The following is a 22,530-nucleotide window of genomic DNA, read 5'->3' as shown; positions in this document are numbered from 1 at the left end:
GTGGCTTATAATTGTGATGATCCGAAGTTTTCTAATTGTGAAGAGCCAACTTCCCAATAGATTCCCCTTAAAGGAAAGTCTCATAACTAAGGAATTATTTAGACCAGGCAGACATCTTCAGGGAATTATGGGTAGGCAGTTTTCTTTTTAAGTGGCTTATAAAGCATTTGAAAAATGCCATTGTAGAGCAGAGAGCACATGTCTAACCATTGCCCTTTTGGGGGGAGGGACAGTAGTTGGCACATTCTTCTTTGGAGTTTCCCAAACCCGAGGGCTGCTCTGCGACCCCCGGGGCTCTTAGAGTAGCTTCTGAGACCCAGGCTGGTGCTGGAGTAAGCCAGTGACCTGCTCAGGCTTGAGCAGGTTTCTAGTGCAAAAGACTCTCGAGCTTGGGCGCAGGGATGGGGACCAGAGTCGGGCTGGGACTAGGCGGAAAGCAGGTATTTGATACAGGTTGGATTTGTCAGTTTGTTTTCCCCACTTTCAAAGAGTCCCTTATTTTGTCCAGTCTCCCCAAGTGTCTCAAAGGCCCGTCTTCGTTTTACCCTGGAACACCTTAGAACCCAGACTCGCCTTCTGCCTTTCATGCGAGGGTGAGCCAGAGCCGTGTGGCAGACCTGTCCCGCGTCGTGTCCTGAAACCCCTTAAGCAGTGCTGAGCCCCACATTCATAGCACGGAAGGAAGCACAGTGGGTGTGTCCTTTTTTGGCACGTGTCCCCCTCCAGTTTGTTCTTTTGTAGTCAAAGAATCTTGCACAGCAGTTACTCAGTGCCAGGCTGGCACAGCTGCAGCTCATTTAACCACTCATGTGTTGAGGGAGGTACTATTTCTATTTTGCAGTTGGGGTAAACTGAGGACTGAGATCTGTAAGTATTTGATTTAAAGCCAGAAATGGACTCTGATAGATCTAGGACCAAATATTTGGGCATCCTATTGTTTGCTTTCACTTTTAAATATAATCCAAACTGGACTGGACTGTTTCCTGCACCCTTAATTAGCAAAAGTTTAAGTTTTAGCTGTTGTATCCATTTCTTCAGACAAGTTACTAATTCCTGAAATGAGTACCAGTGGTTTCAAATGAAGCCTTTTGAATTTATGGTCACGTGACTAGGAGCTGCAATCCTTTAAACAGAAATTATTTAGAAGTTTGAAATATACTTTTGTTTTTTTTAATGCTGCCTCCAGTATGTGTTTAGGCCAAGATGAAGCAAGTACCATCTTTGGGCTCTGAGTGCATGACTCACACCTGGGCAGTAAACATAAAAGGCACCTGAAACGTAGTCCGCTTCCTGTAGGAGGACGCTTGTGCGGAACAGGAAGGCAGGCCTGTGTTTGAACCCAGCGCTTACTGGCTGGGTAATACTGGACAAGTTCCGTAACTTCTCTGTGCGTCAGCTTGTCGCCTGTGAGCTGGGCCTAAGGGCAGTCATGCGGACGAATGGGGCTAGAAGATGTCAGCACTGAGGGTAGTGGCTGCCGTGCACTCCCGCACTCAGGAAGCACCCGGTGATGGCGGGCGCTTACTCTGCAGCCCACTCCGTGCCAGGCGCCCTACTAAGTGCTGGTGTGCGCATTGCCTCATTTCATGCCCCCCACCACCCAGTCAGATCATCATCTTCCTTCCATGGCTAGAACAGTGTTAGTCGAACATTTGAATTTTTAAGCATCTTGACTGAATATGACACTGCATTGGTGACATTTTGATAGCTGTCACTGCATGGTTTAGTTCCAGCATCTTTCAGCACATTCAGAAGCATCAACCTTTACATGTTGGGGCTTCTCCAGCAGCATTTATAGCCACAAAGGAAGAAAAGCTAAACATGTGCCCATAAAATACCATTGAGATTTGTGTTACAGGCCTCGGGTGACAAAGACTTAACTGTTAGATGTCAGTCCCCCCCCCCCCCATTTAGATAAAATTAAACTGGAGTAACCACTCAATCCATAAGAATAAATTGTTTTTTCAATCTCAATCACAGTTCTGTAGAAAATCAAAACTACTACCAAGTATCTTTATTTATAAATATTTTTTATTGTGAATATGTGGACAGATAGAGTGGGACACCCCAGAGAAAAGGTGTTGGAACTGTGGTTTGGGGCCAGCTTATGGCATTTTCGTTCTGGTGAAATCCTTGCTCTTCCCTACACGCCTTCCCAGCCTGCAGCTACTCTGCTTTCTCTGTGACCTTCTTCTGAATGCGAAGCTCTGAGTGCTGGTACTTGTTCCAGCCAACTCAGTAGGTGGACCAGAACACGTATAATTAGTTTTCTAACAGCCCCAACTGGCCACTCTCAAAATAGCTCTGTTAAATGTGGCGTCCTGTGTTATATAGGGTAAGTCAGTAGCTGGCTATACCAGGAGACTGTAGACATGTAGACAGCTATATGTCTGGGGAGGGGGGCATTTTCTGGTCTTGAGGCAGGTCACAGAAAATGTACATCTGTAAAACAAGTATGACTTTGATGATCAGGGCACTACAGTTGTCATGGCTTTAACTCCCTTTATAGGTCACACTGAGCTAGAAACAGAGGTCTGGGAAAGAAGCATATGACAGTCACCCCTGCCTGGGGTTTAATAAAATGCCAGATTTAGACATTAATGTCATGAGAATACTGAAAAACTGAGATCACTGGGCCTTAGAAAAAGAAAAGGGAAGTGAATTGGATGGCAGAGCAAGAGAAGTTTGACCACAGCCAGAAAGAAAGATGAAGGATGAGGCCAAGTCTGCCTCCATCTTAACGCGAGGTACTCCACAGAGGGAACGTTGTGTAGATGGGCGGGGCTGATGGACCTGGGTCGGAGCGCTCAGGAGCGGGCCACGGAAGGTGATGATCCAGCCTCACGAGAGGAGGAATTAAGACCTCCCACCCCTCGGGCCCTGCCCACTGAAAATCGCTGGATTGTTTCCATCTGGCTTCATCTCTGGTCCCTCACAGCTACTCCCTACTATTTAGTTGGTGAGGCAGAAGCCAACAGGTGATAATGGAGACTGGAGAATTTTCCCAGGAAAATCTCTTCTTAACAGAAACTCCTGGACTCAGTGACTGACGGCAGTGGGCACGTCTGGCTCAAGGAAACAGACTCTCTTAACTTACTGTACTTACTATCTTGATAGCTAGGATCTTAGGGATGGAAAACAGATGCTTATCTCTCTAACAGAGACACGGCTGGTCACTTTGATGGAGCAGTAAAAAATAAAATGTTGGTGGAAACCTGTACAAACAGAGCAAGGCAGTTCTGCACGTACGTACGGTTGGTATTTGTTCTCCCCTTCGATGTAGCTTTTGTCATATCCAACACAACTGAGTGAGAGTAACAGCCCCAACTGAAGTCAGTGGAGTACGTCCTGGCCTGGAATAGGCCTCTTTCTGGGCCAGTGTCTGGGCCGTCTGAGCAGTGGAAGCACAAATATAAACCCCGGGCACATAAGGACACGCACAGGCCACAGAGCCTGTCAGGGGCTCTGTCATGTTCCCAATGAACAGATGTTTATCCCACAGCATTTTTCTCCTTGGGGTTTGTCCAATGCACTTAAAAAAAAACAAAACACAACTGTTTATACTAATTATTCCCTTTTGCTGCCTTTGCTTGTTTTGTTTTGCTCTTTTCTTTTTTCCATACATTAAGAACTATTCGTGTGAGGAAATTCTGCCCAGCTGCCTTCTGGAACAGGCCCTTCCATAGCTTAAAGCAGGAACCCTTTGTTCTTGGATCAGCGTGGAGCTCTGGTTGCCTGTCACGTGTACCTTGGCACTTCTTCCCTGAAGTTTATAGACTTTTTAAAATGCATTTTCTTTTTACCCCAAAGATGATCAGCCTCTACAACTCTTCTTAAAGTAAATGACTCCAGATCCCCTCGCCATTTGGGGTTTTCTCCTATGATCTAGTTAGTATTTTATTCAGCAATCACTTATAAGCATTGTACTTGGCATTAAAGAGAAATCAAACCCTTTTCTCATTCATTAGTTTGTTCATTATTTATTTGTTTTCTTCATTTAAGAAATATATACATCTCCCTCTGTGTACCAGGTCTGCACCAGGTGCAGAGGAATCAGTAATGAGCAAAAGCAGACGTCGTCCTTGCCTTCAAGGAATTCCCAGTGTGGGGGGGGGGGGCGGGGATGCGGGCGGCGCGGGAAGACATGCAAAGAGTTAATTGCAATTCAGGGTGCTACATGCTGTAATAGTAGGGTATTGAATGTTCTTTGAGGAGTGGGAAGAGTATAATTGGCCCTGCCTCAGGCATCAAAAATAACTTCACAGAATACCTGACATGTGAAAGTATTCTAGACAGAGAGACCAGCATATGCAGGGACAGGGAAATATGAAAGAGTAAGTGTAGGAAATGGTGGGGTTGGTGTCCAGGGTGCAAAAACGGGAGATACGGGAGATGAAGCTGGAAAAGGAGAAAGGGCAGCCAGGCCATCTTAGCTTTTGTGTGCCGTGGGTAAAAGGCTACAGGATGTCTTGCAGAAGGGGCGGTGGGGGCAGTGAAGGCTCTTCCACAGAAAAAATACGTACTCTGTGCTATGGACTGATTGTTCCCCCCCAAACTCATATGCTGCAATCCTAATCTCCTGTATATCAGAATGTGACTGGATTTGGAAGTGGGATTTTTAAAGAGATAATTAAGTTAAAATGAGGTCAGTAGTGTGGGCGCTAATCCAGTATGACTTGTGTCCTTTTAAAAAGTGGAAATTAGGACAGAGACATATACAGAGGGAAGACCATGTGAAAACACAGGGAGAGGAAGGCCATCAGGAGAGGAGGGAGGCCTCAGGAAAAAACCAATCCTGTCAACACCTTGATCTTGGACCTCTAGCTCCCAGAACTGTGAGAAAATAGTTCTGTTGCTTAAGTCAGTAACTAGTGAAAGAGTTGCTAAGAGAACTTTGTTTAAGTAGGTTAACAAAGGAAAACATTTTTAAGTATCCTTAGAGATTTCAGGAATACATTTCTGTATAAGTAATCAATAGTTAATGACAGGTTATTTTTATCTATTTGTTAAAACAGTTTGCTGAAAGTCCCTTTGGTAGATGACACTTTATTGGCTGAGATTCAGTTACTCTATATATTCCAAAGTAGTTAACCTATAGTACCTATAAAACCGAAATAATAATAATCCTCAGATGCTAAATGTTTTTCATGAACTGGCTTATTTAATCTGCATTCCTACCCCATGAGGTGGGTACCATTAATATCTGCCGTATTACTGATGAGGAAACAGAGGTTTAAAGAAGTTAATAACTTTCCCAAGGGCACACAGCTAGTAAATGTCAGAGACAGATTCTTCTATTTATCTGAATAAATGAGGGTTTTCATTAATATTTGGAAAGACTTTTCTTGGCCTCCATCCAAGGGCTTTTTGTTACAGAAGGACGCGGAACCCAGTGTAACGAACACGCTTTGACCTACAAGGTGTTCCTGTAGTCTAGACTCGGAAGATACCTTTAAAGAAGGTCCTGCACAGAGCTGAACCTTTTTATCATAAAGAGCCAGAATTGCCTGTGTAGGAGGGATAAAATATATCCTTTTTATCTTTGGCTAGTATAAAATTGTATCCCTTGTACCAAATTAACTAAGTTAGCCAGAATCTCATTTCCTTGGAAGACCATCACTTCCAGGCTCGTGTGTTATCATTAGAGTGCATTTGGTACTTTTCTAAGCCCTAGCCTCCTACTTCATGGGAGCTCACCAGCCTGCCTTGTGCAGGCCATGGTCACTCCCAGTGACTATGAGTATTTTCCTTTTATTTTTTCCACATTCTCCCCACTTTTGAGATTTTGAAAGGTGGGAGCATACAAAAATGAAATGGTTTATGGCCCAAGTTCCTTACTGCGTTTTTGGGTCCAATTCGTTGTTGAAAATTATCGTTATCTTTATGATTCTTACAAGACAGGAAGTTTAGTTCTGAGCATGGTTCTAATCTCTGAAACTTGCATCTTAAATGGTTAGTATCCTCACACTTTTTCTTCTTTGTGTCCTATCTGGGCACTGATCTAGTAACTTCCCCTGTGGTCCAGGATAGTTATTTTCATGACTGCTCCTCAAATCAGTAAATTCAACCAAACTTTCCAAAATACAACAACATTGTAGTTGACAGTTTGGTCTTATTACTCATGCATTTACTGATTTGACAGTAATGGCCTCTTTTATACTTCTTCATGGTGTGGGGGGGCTTCTGAGAAAACTGGCAAAAAATTTAGCTGAGCTCCAATATGTAGGCTTCTTATCTTACTACTCCCATTGCAGACCTGACTAACTGTATTTTATTATGGGTTTATTTGAAACTTTACTTCCTTGCAAGCCCCAGTAAGGATGGTGGGTCAGGTTTTAAAAACCCTTAAGCCATTTATTGGAATTTTATTTCAAGCTATGGTAACAAATTAAGCCTGAAACATATTACTTTAATTATTGATACAGGTAGGTGTCTTTGGTTAAGGAAAAACACATTTTAACAGACATTGTTATTTTACTCCAAGTATGCCCAATATCAATGGCATTGTTGCTTGTTATCCATTCTGGAAGATAACTTGATGATATTTGTTAAACATTTTTTCAAGGTGCATGACTATTTTTTCCAGGATTTCAATATATTAATATAATTCTAACCTGGGTGGGGCTTTATAGCTTACAAGCATTTACCTACCTATCTTTGTGTTCTTTATGACCTCTTCAAAGAAACCATCTAAATACTCAGTAATAAGGGGTTGGTCTCTTAGGACATATCAGAATAACAGCATCCCATTAGCCGTTTTTATATGTTTATTTTTATTGTTGTTCAGTTACAGTTGCCCCAGTTTCTCCCGCGTTGCTCTCCCCCGCCCAGCCCCCTCACCCCCCGCCCCCCCCCGCCCCGTCAGCCCCACCCTGTTGGCCATTACCATGGGTCCTTCATACCAAGGGCATGGAAATAGATAACACAGGACATTCCAAAAGTCTTAGTTCAGTTTTAAGCTTTAATAACTTCAGAAGCATAAATGCTTCAGATTTTCAAGAATCATTATTTAAATTGTTTTTACAATACTGATTTCACTTTGATATTGGCTAATTAAATTTTTTTTCAGTTGATGTTTATCAGAGGGATTGGAACAAAAAAATAAAAATTAAAAATTTGTCTTTGAAATTTTGTAAGTAATGTATATTTTATAATCATAAACATAAAAGTTATAAAACAGAAGATAAGTAGGGCTGATAATTTATTAAAGCAGACTTTTTAAACAATATGTGCAGTTAGACACCAATTATGTGAAAAAAATACACTTGCGTGCATTGGAAACAAAAAAGGAAGGCTATACATCAGAATTAATAGTGGTTTTCTCTGGAGTGGTGTGATAATGAATTGTTTTAATTTTATTATCTGCTTTTCTCTATTTTTCAAGTTTTCTACAATGAACATGCCCTACTTTCTATTCAGAAAAATGTTATTTGAATCCTTGAAATAATAGAGCCAATATTTTGACTTCTCTGATGCCCAGCATATCATAATTAGTGTGTTTAAGAAGCTGAAATATTAACTCTACCCACCAATTGCCATTAAAGTAGTAACTATTAATGATGAAAATATAGGACAATAAAAATGTAAGAAATATTCCTCCCTAAAATAGTTCAAAAGTATGCTCCATATCTTTTCAGTTGATTGATAGTATCATATTTTTAAAATTATTTTTAAATGTTTTGAACTACAACAAAATTATGCAACCGTCAAAGGGAAATTAGAGGACTTTTTATTATTATTGTTTTGTATTTTTTGGTTCCAAGAGATTAAATAGATTCATAAGCATAAAGGAAAAACATTTAACTTTGCAAGAAATTCATTTTCCCCTCACATTTTAAAACATTTTTTTGACCTGGGAACAGAAAGGTAGCCATTTCAATTCCCAGTGAGGGCACATACCTGGGTTGCAGGCCAGGTCCCCAGTGGGGAGCGCATGAGAGGCAACCTATCTATGTAGTTCTCAGGCACCGATGTTTCTCTCCCTCTCTTTCTCCGTCCCTCCCCACTCTGTAAAAATAAAACAGCAGAATCTTTTTTAAAAATCATTTTTAAAGAAAAACAGTATATCCATAAAAATGATATTTAAAAATTTAAGTGAAGAAAATGATATAAAAGGGTATACAATGCAAAGTACATTTCTTACAACCCCAGTACCCCTAGGCTTCCAGTTCCTCTCCCCAAAGATAGCCGGTTACAAGTGCACGTGTCCTTCACGAATACACAAGTGTATATGAATGTATCCTCTATCACTCTATCATACCATACACAGTGTGCTGCAGCCTTCTTTTTTTCTTAACTTAAAAGTGTATTGTGGAGATTGTTCCATATTAAGCCAGATAGATCCACTGAATTATTATAAGGTAATTTATTTAACCAAATCCTTGTTGAATGACATAGGAGTTTTTGTTCTCTGGGGTTTTTTTCTTTTGCTACTATCCAACAATGAATATCTTTGTACATATGCTGAGGAGAAAGGACTGTTATAACTGTCCATCTGTTAAATGATTAGAAATGGTTGTGGGATTCTCATATTTGTATAGTACCTATACATATTTGTATAGTTTTCAAAGCTTTTCCCATGAAGGACCTTATTTGCCTCATTTGTTTTGCCTTCCGAAATGGTGGGTCCCTCACTGCCGGAGGTAGTCGGAGGTGGTCAGCCGGCAGGTGCACTTATAAGGCCAATAGGGAGCGCGGATCATTCATTTACCGGTTAGGGGTGCCCTGGGCTAGGGAGTGGAGGGGTGAGGCAGTCCACTCTTGCATCCCTGCCCAGTAGATCTTCCCGTAATAAAAACCTTTTTTTTTTTTTTAGCAGTTGGTAGCTTTTCTTATTAATAATAACTGAAGATGGAAAAAAAGGAGGGAAATCTCTCTGTATTTTAATTGTTTTTCATGTTTAGTGCCCTATGCTCATTTTTAATTTGGCAATTGTGGCTGTGAATTTTATTTACCCTTTGCTTGGGGCACCTCATGATTCCATATTAATTAATAAGTTATGTCATTAATACCAGAGCTAGCTTTCCTGGGGTGTGCGTAGCACATGGAATGTTTAGTGACTTTTAAGAGACGTGTGTCAGAGAAAGTTATAAATTAAGACTTTATTTTCTTCAGATTTTAAAAATAATTTTATTCTCTTCAGTCAACTTAGAAAAAATGACTACTTGATTACTTTGTGTGTGTAATTCTGGAACAAAGAGGTTTTCCTAATGGGTTGTGCTACTCAGAGTTTATAGTTAGGGATGTAATCAAAAGGGAGGTAAGACGTCAGAGGAGCTCAGGAAATGTGACCCTCCTAAAGATTACCTACCTCTTCTGGGTTTTATTTTGTTTCACGGTGTGTGTGTGTTTATATTATTCAGCGTAGCATCCTTAATAGAACTGACCATTCGTTTTTTTCTGGCACCTGATAACACGATTAGATGAGTGCATTTGTTCAGTGCTCTGCAGAACAACATCTGCGATTATATACGTGGGTTTGTTCTCCCTATTTCTAATTGTTCAATATTCATTGTGCTAATTTTTCTCGTTAAAAAGACAACAAGAGGTTCTTAGAAGCATTTGAAGGATCTCCTCTGAATGGTTACAAAGCAGGAAAGATAGAGCTGTGTTTTACACCCCTACTCACCCACATTTAGCCCCAGCGTAACCACCCTGCGTGTGTCTGCCTCATTCTGTTTCAGTGGCTCCTTTGGACAAGGAGGATACTGGAAGGGGACTGGACCAGAAGTCCAGGGCCGTGGGACTCTGTCCTGATGTGTCTTTTTCTCTCAGGACATCCTAAAACTGATCTATTAGTTTACACTTTGCTACAAAGGAAAGGAAAACCTTGTCTCAGCTTGGTGTGGCTGCTCTCAGAGTACTCCGTATGTGTCATTAGGATAGACAAGCGTTGCTGTGCTTTCTTGTTTAGAAGTCAGGTTTAGGGTGTCACCAACAGAGCATTCCAAATTTGCTTTTTGGGACTTGACAATTTAAAGCAATTTTTAAACCCTAAAACCTCATGTATTGGTCAGCTCAGGCTGCCATTACAAAATGCTGTAGACTGGGTAGCTTAAACAACAGAAATTTGTTTCCCCACAGTTCTGGAGGCTCCTCAGTTCAAGTTCAAGGTAGCCAGTCTGGTCAGTTTCTGGTGAGGGCTCTTCCTGGCTTGCAGATGGCTGACTTTTTGCTGCGTACTCATGTGGCAAGAGTGCACAATCTCTCCCTGTCCCTTATAAAGGCACTAATTCCACTGGATCAGGGCCTTACCTTTATGACTTCATCTCACCCTAATTGCCTCCCAAAGGCTCCTTCTCCAAATACCATCATATTGAGAGTTAAGAGCTTCAACATGTGAATTTGAGGGGGGCATAAACATTCAGTTCTTGCTTGAGTTTGCGTAGTGGGAGTTGCCTTGGTACAGGTTGCATTGCTTTTGACAAGACCCTAACTGAGCAAAAACTGACTAATGATATGTGAATAATTGACTCTATTAACTTTTTCCCCTTTGGTGCATACAATTCACCATGCAGTCCAAGCCTCTAGGTCTCACATGACTTTAGGTCAGGACCAGGTAGTCTGCCAGATCCCCCAGATCCAAACAACCCCCGGAAGGGTAGGGAGGGGATTTTTAAAATTAGCTCTCTGGATGTCCTAGGGCTCAGAGCACTGTAAGAAGGTACTTGAAGTCCTTCAAAGCCATTGCAGTGACCTAGCACAGCTCAGTGGGCCAGCAGGGGGCAAGGCTCCTGGGTCACACTGAGTATGGCTTTCATGTGTGCAGAATGACTTCATGCTGGGACCACAGCGTCCCTGACCTTCCCTTGCTGTTTTTAGATTTTTTAACTCGCTCAGGAGTAGTGTTTAGATTGACATGATATTGCCATTTCTGTTTGACTAATCAATGCATCATTTGGTGATGTACTGCCAAGAAATCAATGACAGCAGCTTAAAGCATTCTATGGTACAAGTTGGTACCTGACCTTTGGGTTTGCAAGCCTTAAATATAATCTAGGAGAAAACAAAAAAAACGAAGACAAGATTGAGAAATAGGATTTAGAAAGGTTAAGAGAATTAGAAGGATGAAAAGAAAGGTAAAGATTAACTATAAACTCCTTTATTATGCAGGTATCTGAGTGAAAAACTAAAAATTTATTGAGGGACAGGGTCCCTTGCTTTAGAGTAGAATGGTACTTGCCCGCTAATTTGTCTGTAAAGTACGTTTCACTAAAGAGCTTTAATGTTCCCATTAATTTTTCTGATAAAATTAGACATGTTGTTTTCCACACGACTGTGTTCTAAACCTTTGGAAAGACGTATACACACATCCTTTCATTCAACAAATATTTTGGGGGGGCACATACTGTGTACAAGGCATTGTTTTAGGCACTGAGGATATAGCAATAAGTAGAACAGACAAAAATCCCTGACTGCATGGAGATTACACTCTAGCTGGTGGTGACAGACAACAGAATAAACATGGAGAACAGAGAAAAATAAAACAGGGAAGAGGGACAGGGTATGAAGGTGAGGTGGGGTTGCAAGATGAAGTCATTATTTTGGATCGAGGGGTCAGCGAAAAGCCTCGCTGAGAAAGGGACATTTGAGCAGAAGGAAGTATAAGAGTGAGCGCTGCGTATATGTGGGGGGCGGAGTGCTCCGGGGAGGAGAGTCACCAAACGCGAAGGCCCAGGGTGCGGGCTCGCAGAGAGTGGTCAGGGGTCAGCGGGGATCCCGGTGGGGCTGGAGGAGTGTGTGTGTGGGGTGGGGGCGGGTGACAGTAAGGAAGATGAATGGTGGCCCGACTGTCATTTTAACAAGATCACCCTGACTGCTGTCATGTGAATAGACGAGAGGGACAAGGGTAGAAGCCAGGAGGCCAGTTAAGAAGTCCTACGAGAATCCAGATGAGGGGCGATGGTAGCTTTGAGCAGAGGGATGGAAACAGAGGTGATGAGTGGCAGGTTTCTGAATACACAGGATTTGCTGAGAGCAGAATTACGGTAATTCCAGGGTTTTCGTTTGGTTGGTTTTTATTGGTTCAGCTATAAGAATGGAGTTGCCCTCAACTGAAAGAAAAAACACTGTGGGTAGAGAAGGGGCTGGGGATCGGGAATTAGGTTGTGAGTGCACTAAGCTTGAGATGCCTATTAGCTCCCCAGGTGGCTGCGTCCCTCAGACAATTGGATATGTGAGTCTAGAGTTCAGGGTAGAGGCCTGGCCTGGAAATACACACTTAGGAGTTGGTGGTGGATAGGTGGCATTTAAAGTCTTGAAACTAGATGAGCTCATATAGCAAACAAGAGTTAGATGGAAAAAAAGAAGGCCCAGTTTGAACCCTGGAGCTCCAACGTGAGCCAGTTCAGGGCAAGATGAATGTCTAAATCAGGGATCAGCAGACTTTTTCTGTAAATGGCCATAGAGTAGCTAGTTTATGCTTTGTGGCCCCACTATTTATCTCTGCCGGCAGAGTGCAAAAGCAACCCTAGACAGTACCTAAGCTAGTACACCTGGCTGTGCCCAGTAAAACCTCACAGAAACAGGTGGCAAGCTGGACTTGGCCCGTGAGCCGTAACATGTTTACCCTGCTATATCCCTGCACTTGTCTTTATGCCAAGACTTTTCCTTCTTTTCTGTCTTTGTTAGACTGTAGGACTTCCAGGAATCTCTTTTGATTAGACAGCCGTAGTGTGTACTAGAGCCAGGCTCTCATGTTACACTTTATTAAATTGGTTTGGCCTGATCTAGCCAGAGAAGTCCTACTTTCAAGATTTTACTTTAAGTTTGATGCCTTATTGTTTTTTGACTTACATTGAGAAATATATAAAAATTACTGGAGATGTGAAGATGTGTGATCAACAGAAATCAGTTATAGAAAAAGAGGCAAATTAGTAGCATGAGAGATTTGGGTTGCATGTAAGTAATAACTTTTTGATGGTAAAGATTATTAAGGATTTTATTCAAGGTAGTTCATGGGATAACTATTCAGAAAGACGTTTGTTTCCTTTTGATTTTGTTTTTTAAAGGTTATTTCTACAATTTGGGGATAGCTTGTATGCATTTTATAGTTTGGGGACAAAGGCATTAAATACATGGCATTGAGTTCTCTTTGTGACCATTGATAGTAATCATCCCTTTAGTAGGCATTTAAGGTAATGTATTATGTGATATATATTTAAGGTAAGGTAAGGCAGTATGCATTTGTTTTTTCATGGCACAATAGGTCATTTCTTTTTCATACTGAATAATATTCCATTGTCTGGATGTACCACATTTTTTCTCCATCCACCTATTAAAGGACATCTTGGTTGTTTGCAAGTGTTGGCAATTATGAATAAAGCTGCTATAAACATCCATGTGCAGGATTTTGTGTGGACATAAGTGTTCAACTCTTCTGGGTAAATAATGAAGGAGCACAATTGCTAGTATGTATGGTAACAGTGTTTAGCTTTATAAGAGACCACCAAACTATCTTCCAGAGTGTCTGTACCATTTTGCACTCCCACCAGCAATGAATGGGAGTTCTTGTTTCTTCTCATCTTCATCAGCATTTGGTGGTGTCAGTTTTCTAGATTTGGGGCATTCTAATAGATGTGTAGTGATATCTCCTTCTCTGATGACATATGATGAAGAATATTTTTTACGTGCTTATTTGCTATCTGCATATCTTCTTTGGTGAAGTGTCTGTTAAGGTGTTTGGTCCAATTTTTATGAGTTTCTGTGATTGTCTGTTGATTGGTTGGTGGATTTAGTAGGAGGGATTAGGTAAGTACGTCCAAGGAATTGCCACTGATGTGTAGGAGAACCATCTAACCATCTAAAGAACTTGGAGTAATAGTGACAGAAGCTGAGTACTAAAAGTTTACCAAAGGCAAAGATCAGGATTTTTATCCTTCAAAGATAGAGACTGTTATGCAGCTTTGTTTCATGTCATTTTGTGAAATTAGTCCATTAAGGTGGCTCTAGCATAACTGAATTTATCAGTATGTAGTGCTCGCCTAGGCACTGAATATGTATATATGGACAGTACCTTGATAAACTGATGCTAATAATGAAGTTCCCAAGGACTGAGAAGACCATCTGGGTCGACCTGGGCTTCCACTTTTGGCCTCTTTCTGAACTGTTGGGGAAAGAACCACTGTACACCTGCATTGGGGTGCATAGCAGCTTCCTCTTCCTCTATGTGGGTTTTTATTTTACCTACAGCCACAGGCTTTCTGGAGAAAGCCAAGTGTGGGTGTCCGCAGATTTTGTCTCAGATTCAGGTATTGTTGCCCTAAATCTGTCTCTCTTTGCTTTTTGTGGGGGATGGGATGGAACGCATGGGCCGGAGGGCAGTGTCTCAGAGCTGCTGACCATGTTCAGAGCAACATGGCTAGTAAACGATGGTGGTGGGACCAGAATGGTGGAGGTTCAGTGCCGGAAAGGACTTGGGGCGTCTGCATTGTTCGGGGTGCCCAGCCTTTAAACAGAAGACATTGTTGGGGTGGGAAGATCTGCGGAGTTACTGCAAAGACTGCAATTTCCCATGTAAACTAATGTTGTTTTCAGACTAAATAAATAATATCCAACATCTGTATACCATTACTTTAACATGATGCAGACTCTGCTGCGATTAATAAATTGGAATTTTATTTCCAACTCTGACTCCACCACAACCCTCTTTTTATCGTTACATGTTTTCTAACTGCACAAATTCTTAAAGTATAACTGCTGTCATCTGATTAGTCTAAGAGAAGTTTTGATGTGTTAGAATATCCCTCACTCCTGAACAGGTTGGTAAACACAAATCTCCAACGTCCTTTACAAGCGGGGACACCGAAATCCAGAGGAGTTATGTGACTTCCTTAGAACTGGGGGGATGGTCTGTAATAAACCAGACACCAGATCCTGGTTCTGTTGGATTCAGAAGTGAGTGTTGTTTTTTAAAGTCTGTCATTTATGGTTCCTATTAATCCAAAACATCCCCGTGAATCATGAAAATTCGCAAAATATTCTCCTCTTCTCAATGTAAGTGAAGGTCATATAGTAATGTGGCACAAAGCAAGCAAACAATGGCACACAGTGACAGATGACGGTACCTGGCTTTACTTTAGGGAAGACCATTTTGCCAGCCCCGCGGCCACCTTATCACAGAGCCAATCACTGGCTGAGACAGCCTCTAAACCAGCCTGGCAGGTGTTCACTCCGTTATTTCTCTGCAGAATCTGCAGACACACTGTCAAACCAGCCACACAGCTTTCCATGTTACTTTTGGATAGAAGCTGCTACACAGAAATAAAGTACATTGATTTGTTTGTGAGAGCTGAGGACATATGCCAACATCTGTTCATCAAATGTCGGTAGTGTACAAAATGCATCTCCTGTTTATGCTTTTGTTTTTCTTAGTTTATTTTTTAAAGTAAGGATGTATTTCTCTTGGTAAAGCCTAAAATCAGCAACAACGTAGTTACTTATTCACAAAGATGCACAAATAACTCTTCCTTTTGTATTCCTGTTCATGCAAAACTTAACTCCTGGTCTGTTGAGCAATAAACTTTGCATTTGGGCACAGGAGAGAAGTGTGCACTTGTTCAGTTGGATCAGCAACTCCTTTACTAGTGTTAGCCTTCTTTCGCAAATGAAATAAATCTCTGCAGATTTACTGTGAACCTTAACCAAAGATCCAGAACCGTGACTTGCAGAGATTACCTGGACTGCCTCTGTTCAATTTTCTGTCTCCTCCCTACCAAGTAGTTTTAAAACTCATGAAACAGTTAGTCTGTAATGCCTTACATGTAGGAGATATTTAATATTAAGTGAACATTGGATGAAGGGCACACACTACTTTGTGAAGAGGCTTTAATTAAGTTACTTTGTAAAGACTTTATCTTAATAATATTCTTTCTTGGTTCATAGTGAAATGGAAAAGATTTTTTGCCTTTTACTGTCCTGAAACTTTTGTGCTACTCATGTTTATCGAGGCTGAAAAGAATAAAAAAGGCTATTGAAATTATAGGAAACTATAATCCACTTAGATTGAGAAATGGGTCTTTGGATAAACCCATTTAAAAAGAACATAAAGGCAGGTGTATAAGATGCTTGCCAGCTACAAAGACCCACCCAGTTTAGAGTAATATTAATATAGCAACATCTTGTTTCTTATCAGAAGATAATTATATTAGAACAAAACTCCAGAGATAAATTCCCGTGCCTGCCAACAGAGCCGTACACCTGAGCCCCAGGTGGGTGTTTGTGTTTGGGTCTGTTTCTAGGTGGAATGATTGCATGTTCTTACCCTCACTGCAGAGTTGTGCAACACTGACACGCACCTGTGTTTTGATCTCTCAAATCTGCCGTGGTTACCTGGCAGGCGACTGTAAATAGCTTCGTGGATGATCCGGAATGCACGTCTGCCAGAAACATTGTTGGGCACAATCTTAGAACTGACTTGAACTCCTGTGATATTAAACTTTAGTTACATTGAAAATATATTAGGTCTCGAATTCCAGTGTCACATTGGAGACTTTTGTCTGAATGTGTGTTCTGCACAAGTAATCCCAGGCAGGGTCAGCGCCTGAGGTCTTTCCAGTTACTGTGGAAGCTGATTGGGATGAGCTGCTTAGAGAGAGACGTAAATTACCTGGATGACCACATTTCTTTTCTTTTCAATACTTATCTTAAATGTTTGAAGGATTTTTTTTTTTTTTTGCCTTTTTAAACATACCTTTTTCATGAAAGTTATTTTAAAATGTGACAATTTAAAGTGCCTGCTGAGAGAGTTGATCTAATGTAGAATATCACCGATTTCTTTCTTTAAAAGTGGGCAAATCCCCGAAGGTAGGGTTTAATATGGGAAATGGTAAAGAGGGCTGAAAGAGAGAAAGTTGAAGACAGGGCTTCCGTATTTTAAAAGACAGTGATTTATAAATGTGAATTTAATGTGCTTCTGTCATGTCTGCAAATCCATGGTTAATTCCTACTGTAGCCTACCACCATATGGGGAAATGTCACTGTGGTAAGGTTTTTAAAAAATTGTTTATTTTATTGTAACCTTTTTTATAGGTAATTGCAAAAATATACAAAAGCAGGATAACATAATAAACCTCAGGTACCCATCAGCCTACTCCTCTTATCTGTGGTCAGTCTTGCACCCCACTTATATCCCAGCCCCAGCTCCCCACCGCCCGCTGGATTATTTTGAAACAAATACAAAAATGTGGCTAAGGACTTTTGTCTTTATGGGGACATTTTAGAGGACTTACCATTACTGTCACACACACAGAGAGCAAAAGGTGGATGAGAAGTATATTCTAAAGTAGAAAAGAGAGGAAAGGAGGGGAGGGAAGGGCGTGAAGGAGAAAGGCAAGTCAAAATAGAACAGTGGTAAGGAAGGGTGGTAGCCTATCCTGCTATTCTGTACCATTGTAACATTGTGGCTTATAAGGAATTGAACATTTTTAATAATGGAAAAATGGGTTTGTCGTGCATGTCACTGGCTCTGTGGTATCTGAGCCTTGATTGCTGTTTTCTGTCAAGTGCACTTACGTCTCACGAGCACCTCCAGCGCTCAGAGTTTTGCCTGGTGAAGTGGCAGTAGTGAGATACTAACCTCCTACAGACCTGTATCGAGGGGCCGCCAAGCTGAGCATCTTGACGGCAGGAGCCATGGCTGCCCTATTGTGGCCTCCGCAGCGCCTGGTAGGTATTTGTTGGCACTGTCGAGTGAACGGAGTCTTCCGTCTGTAGAGCTCTCCCCTGAGTAAGTGGGGGCAGATGTGTAGAGCCCTGGCCACATGCAGTCCCCGACACCGTGCTTTAAAGACAGAGCAGCGTTACAGGAATGGTTCATGGGATTCTCTGTCCTCTAAGTCTTTTAGTGGAAAAATTTGTCTATCCTATCTATTTATCTGTCTCTGAAATCTTAATAAAAATTCTTGATAATAACTGTTGGCTTTTACCAGGAGAATTATAATACACTCACATAAATAATATAGTTATTATCATTAATCTATAATCTGACCACTGGGGTGTTTGAAAGATGCTTCTTCACTACAGTTGCAATTTTAAAAGGCATGCTTCAGCCCTGAGCAGGGTAGCTCAGTTGGTTAGAGTGTCATCTCCAATATGCCAAGGTTGTGAGTTCGATCTCCATCAGGGCACATACAAGAATCAACTAATTAATGCATAAATAAGTGGAAGAACAAATTGATTTCTCTCCCCCCCTTTTATCAAAAATCAATAAATGAAAAATTTTTCAAACACATGCTTCCCTCTACCCCCATCCCTACTCCAGATAGTAGACATGTATGAGTTCTTTGGGATTGAAGCTGAAGCTGAAGCTGCTTGGTATCAGAAAGAAAATGCAATCCAAAACCATGTGGTTGGGTCCATCCATAACAGCAGTTTTATAATGAGGTATGGTGGATTTTGAACTAATGCTTGTTAATTAACCGTGCCATTGTGACACTGTGTATTTTTCCCATTTACACATGTCTGTCACTATGTCTGTTTTTGTTTTTATTTTTAAGAGAACACTGGACAGCATACCTAGCACTCTCTGTAATGAGTTTGGGTTAAGCGGCTGTCTGCCATATACTGTGTTGCGTGTGACCGCCATAGCCGTTTGCTTATACTGACGATTTATAATGTGGGTGGAAGATGGCTGACAAGGAGAAACTCAGAAAAGTTGAGCTTGCTAAGATGCTAAATTGTAGATGTAGACTAGATCCTAAGTATCTTACTTGCAATTTTGATGTTTTAATCTCTGAACTAGGTAAAAACTCTTAGACAAATGCGACTGTGTGATCTGCAACAATGTCTGCCTCATATATGTGCTCCTGATGCCTCTCATGCTGTCGTTTCTGGACGCTTACCTCCCCCTCCCTCCTACGTACATATCCATCTGCATGTTCATGTGACGGTGGCAAAACAGCTCAACCATCTAACCGGCTTGCCTCTTAAAAAACACCAGTGATGACTTCCTTAACCTGTCTCATATTCTTTGCAGTGAACAAGCTTGAAACTGATTTACTGTTGGAGGAGAAGAGAGACCCTACAATTCAAGGGCTTGGAAAATGGTGTTTGCAGTCTTAACTGTACTGATAAATGGTTAGGGCTGAAATCCAGAATCAAATAATGGGCCTGAAATCACTGAAAATAATTATTGGATAGTGAAGGGTAGAATTTGGCCCATGTCTTATAAACATCTGCCTGTGTCTTGTAAACAGATTCTAACAGCTATTTGTCAGAATTGCACATGCCAGAGACTGAAATGGAAAGTGGACAGAAGCCACCACAGAACCAGGCTTCCCCCAGCAATAGGCCCTGGGGGCCTTTGAGAACTGCCATCTAGATTGTGGGGGGCCGGGGTGGGGGTGTCTCTGCAGTGCTTCCCTTCCTGTGAGCTCCCTAAGAACAAGGAGGCCAATCCACTGCTCCTTTGACCCCTTTGTCCCTAGGCTACAGTTGAACACAACAAATACATACTAAATCATTGGGTTTTTTAATTTATTTAATTGTAAATTATTATTGAATACAAATAGACTAGAGTTTCAGACAAGTTTTGTTTGCTGAACTTTGTGAATACCTTATTAAAAAAAGATTTACCTTCAGTTTTCCTATCAATATGTTCACAGCATTGTGGATTTACAAATAAGCATAAATGATAGTTTTTATCATTTGCAATTTCCATCTAAGGAGCTTGCAATTTCATTGGGCAGATAAGACACATACCAAAAACAAACAAACAAACAAAAAACCATCCCAAAAAACAAGAGCACAACAGCATAGGTAACAACGTTCAGTTGTGCAATGCAGTAACAGTGCTGATTAAGTATCACAGGCATTGAGCACACAAGGGCTGGGCCAGAGTCTTCAGATCATGGTTCACGCTGGTTACACAGAAAATATCGGTTAAACAGAAGGACAGGAGATTTAGGGATAGGCAGACCGGGAGGAAAAGTTCACACCTTTCCTTTGCAAAGGGATTGTTTTTGTTAAATACAGTAGCATCAAAAATAGGAAGTACTTAGCAATGATTTTAACAGAAGAGGATTCAAAACCTGTATGCTGCAAATTATAAGAGAAATTAAAGAAGACCTGAATAAGTGGAAAATATATTGTCCATGGATCATAAGATTTAATATATTAAGATATCAGTACTCTCCAAATTTGTAGATTCAAGGCAATCCCAGTCCAAAATCTCAGCAGACTTTTTTGTAGGAATTGACAAGCTAGTCCTAAAATGTTTATGTAAATGCAGAAGGCCAAGGATAGCCATCATAACTTTTTTAAAAAGAAGAGCATAGTTGGAAGAAGGACTCACACTACCTGATTTCAAAACTTACTATAGTGTTACCAAGATCAAAGTAGTGTGGTATTGATATAAAGAGATAAAAATAGCTAAATGAAACAGATCATTCAGTTCAGAAATAGATCCAAACATATATGGACAATTTATTTATTTATTTTTTAACAAAGGCGCTAAGGTAATTCAACAAAGAAAGGATAAGCACTTCAACAAATGATGCTGGAACAATCAGATAGCCATAAGCAAAAAGATAAACCTTAGTATTTTCCCCATTCCATCTATAAAGTTAGCTCAAAATGGATTACAGACCTAAATGTAAGAGCTAAAACTAGAGACAGAATGCCTAGAAGAAAACAAAGAAAAAAATCTTAGTGACTTTGGGTTTGGCAGAGATTTCTTAAGTATGGTACACAAAAGAACATGAAATAAATATAAAAGGAAAAAAAGCAATAAAGTATACTTCATTGAAATAAGAATGGTTGCTCTCCAAAGGCACAGTTACAGAAACAAAATGGCAAACCAATAGACTAAAGAAAAAAATTTTCAAAATATGTATCTGAAGAAAGACTTCTATTCTTGAATACAAAGAACTTGTACAACATAAGAATAAGAAAACACACAGTTGAGTAAAATAGAGGTGAAAAAAATTTGAACAGGTAACATAGTCATTAGGGAAATACAGGTTAAAACCACAAGGACATAACACTCTACACCCACAGTGATAGGGTAAAGTTAAAAAAACTAACCCAGCCAAGTGTTAGCAAAAATATAGGGGAACGGGAACTTTCATAGGAATATAAAATGGTACATCTACTTTAAAAACGCAGTTTGACAGCTTTTTACAAACTTAAACACACACCTGCCTTTTGACCCAGTCACTCTACTCCCGGGTACTTAGCGAAAAGAAGTGAAACATATGTCCACAAGTGTCGTAGGTGAAGTTTCATACCAGCTTTGTAATGACCCAAAGATTGAAACAACCCAAATGACAGGTGTTTGGATAAATAAATTGTGGTGTGTGTATATACAGTGGAATACTACTCAGCAATAAAAAATGAATATCCTGTTGATACATATAACAGAGGGTGAATCTCCAAACAGTCATGCTGAATGAAAGAAACTAGACAAAGGAGAGTATATACTGTATGATTCCATTTCTGTAAAGTTCTAGAGAATGCAAACCAATACATAATGACAAAAGGCAGATCCATGGTTGCCGGGGGTTAGAAGTGGTGTGCTTGCGGGAGGGAGAGATTGCACAGTACAAGAGGAAGCTTTTGAGGATGATGGATGTGTTCATTACCTTGATTTTGGTGATGGTTTCTTGGGTGTATATGTATGTCAGAAGTCATTAACATTGTAAACTTGGAAAATGTGTGATTTATTGTATGCCAGTTATCCCTCAAAGCTGTAAAAAAAAATTGCTTAATATGGTCATTTTCATTTGACATCAGTCAAAAAGAGATTTTTAACAGGAGCTCAGTGCCTCGTTGGTGTTGGCAGGAGATTATACATTAAGCCAGGTAAAAAAGCTAAAGCAATCATGATTTGTGAGACTTTGTTAACTTGATTTGTGAGACTTGGTTAACTTGATTGGGCTTCTTCTAGCTCCTGTTTTTAGCTTGTGTTTGCATTTATTTCAAAGAAACTACTCTTAGAGGCAATAGTTCTGTTTATAGTACCTGTGGAGAGTAAATTGGGCACATTATAAAATTACATTTTGACTAGATTTTAACTTGCTGTAGATAGATGCTGACAGTTCTGCACTCTTGAGTCTCTGTTCCTCAGGCTGTTAGGCAAGATGCAGGAATGATACATTGTGCTGAGTGGGCAAAAGTCAGCCCCGAACCAGGAGTCTGAAGGCCTGGTCTCTGGCTGTGGCTTTTCCACTTAATAAACGCATGACATTGACAAGTCATGGGTCACAGAGCCCCAGTTTATGTGTAAAATGAGAGCAGTAGTAACACCTGTCCTGTCTGCTGCCCAGAATTGATAGGAGAGTCACATGACCAACCATTTTTTAAAAGCTGAGCTGTGGCATTAACATGGAAGGGGTTAGTATTACTTTTGCTGTTATCTTGTCTGGGATCTCGTTGTGTGCTTATCTACTGCTCAAGAAAAACAAAAGTATGTAATCTTTGCGATTTGCAAGAAGGAAAATAAGACTATGTCATAATTTAACTTCTATTTAGAAACATAATGTCACTAAGACGTATGATATTGTTGCCATGGACACTGCCCTGCTCCTTCAAAAG

At 40.6% G+C, this 22,530-nt stretch overlaps 1 protein-coding gene across 2 annotated transcripts in view; it reads left to right on the top strand.

The window, feature by feature from the left end:
* BABAM2 (BRISC and BRCA1 A complex member 2) overlaps nucleotides 1-22,530 on the top strand; it is a 347,541-nt gene that overhangs the window by 210,677 nt on the left and 114,334 nt on the right. The window lies entirely within an intron of this gene.

Source organism: Pteronotus mesoamericanus, unplaced genomic scaffold, assembly GCF_021234165.1.
Source record: "Pteronotus mesoamericanus isolate MK-2021 breed Mesoamerican mustached bat unplaced genomic scaffold, CSHL_Meso_final contig_101, whole genome shotgun sequence".
Lineage (NCBI taxonomy): Eukaryota > Metazoa > Chordata > Mammalia > Chiroptera > Mormoopidae > Pteronotus > Pteronotus mesoamericanus.
This window is presented reverse-complemented; position numbering and strand designations above follow the sequence as displayed.